Consider the following 2,017-nt stretch of genomic DNA (forward strand, 5'->3'; position numbering starts at 1 on the left):
TGCCTCATGACGTCATGAGAAGTTGACGCATGTCCCTGAGTGACTGGTGTATACTAGCCGACATCTCCTCAGCACTGGTCTCCTTACAACTCTTCCAGGCACTCACACTGTAGGTCAACCTACAAGTAGAGGGAATTTATCAAAGAACATTTTCCATAAATCATATAAGATACTGAAAAGTCAGCGTTTCATAGTTCTTAATCATAGTTATGTAATTTTGGTTAAGACTTAGCATTTTTTGCTAAAAAAGAGAAAATGACAAATATAGTTTTCTTCACATGAAGGCTAGCAAGGGTGCTATATCCTAGTTACTTTATCCCTGACTTCCTTGTACGCCATACAATATATCGCAACCAGATAGCTACGATGAGAAAAACGTATTGAAAAATAATTGTTAATTCCCTACCGCACAGCAAAGCGAGAAATGTTTAGCTATCCTTGATATGAGGTTTCCAATTTTCATTATGAATGTAGGCATTGAAATACACAGAATACTAACAAACCTATCTGGTTGGATGTTGTATGCGATGCAATAGCCGTGAGGCACCTTGGGAGCCACTGCCGCTGGTGCTGGTGTATAGCCAATCAGAGTATTGAGCATGACGTACCCACTCCCCAAACTTCAGTCGCCAACAGAGGTTTGGAAGAGAGAATGTCAAAATTGTAAAGACAAATGAATAGCTAGAATGCAATAAGTAATCTAAATTCCAGGTCATAACTTTGCTACAAACCAAAAACTCTCAGACGCTCTGCATTCATTTTTAACATCAACAAACCGATTTACAGCACCTTCCATCTGCTCCTCATAGCTTATGTAGCCGATGTGGCCTACTATGTACATATGTGTAATTTAGATTTGTTTGTCTGTTGTATCTTTGTGGGTCAGCCGTCATCAGCTTGCATAGCCTGCCTAGGCTATCCCAGTGTAATGATTTGTTGTCATTTTCAATAAATGAATAAATTAATCTAAATCTTATTCGACATTTTACGTCTGTCGTACGTACTGAAATGTTTGTCATTTATTGTCTCAAAGTTTGCCTTGGCCGTCTAAAAGTCAGGACCGAACGACGTCCGGGATTGGAGAATTTTCTGCTTACCTCTTTGTGTAGGCAGTATCTCTGAAGAGTGAAGGAAGAGGAATTCCTGCACTTTGAGATATAGCTCGAAGACCAAGCAGGTGACGGTCACAGCCTGAAGAAAACAATAAAAGATTAAGAACACCTTTGCTACCCTCACTATAATATCTATAAAGTACATGAAAATTATTCTAATCAATTAAAACAAAAGCGCGATGGCAACAAAAGCGGTGTATTTTCACTACTGCATGCCTACATGGCAATTCGCTAGTAAGGCCACAGCAAGTGAATTTTATGGATGACATCCTCTGCAGACTGTAATAATACTGCGATGGGGCGAAAAAAAAACAAGACGGGGGAAAATAAACAAGATGGCTACATTTTCAAAAATAGGCACCATAAAGTTGCGATGAATGTTGTAACAAGAATTAAAGGGACAAAACATGGTATCAGAGCCAACAAGGCGTTCATTCCTGTATTCAAGACATGTACTGATGTGGTAAAAGGGACATTAGTGTGGTAGACTGGTATCACCACACGCATGGCTTCCATATTAGTGTCACTTTTAAAACTATCCAATAAGTTTCATTTTTACAACTACAGCCCTGGGTAAGTGTCACCTCTACAAGTACAATTATTAGGCTACAACACAACACATTTGTTAATTTTGGTACTTTGTCGTCATGTTGACCATCCTTGCAGAAGAAAAAAATTCTTGTTTTCTCCTGGAATCAGGCGAAAATTGATACGCGCTGATGTCATCCATAAAATTTACTTGCTGTGGCCTAATGGATACGTCAGAAACAGTATGATTGCCCAGCATGTTTTTCGCCTCCTCCATAAGTTGTATATGCTTCTTCAACGCCGCCATCATTAGTTCTTTCTTCTCTTTAATCTAACAACGGAAGAAAACAAACATTATGATATCCTATGAAGTGTGT

This window comes from Branchiostoma floridae, chromosome 12, assembly GCF_000003815.2.
Source record: "Branchiostoma floridae strain S238N-H82 chromosome 12, Bfl_VNyyK, whole genome shotgun sequence".
Lineage (NCBI taxonomy): Eukaryota > Metazoa > Chordata > Leptocardii > Amphioxiformes > Branchiostomatidae > Branchiostoma > Branchiostoma floridae.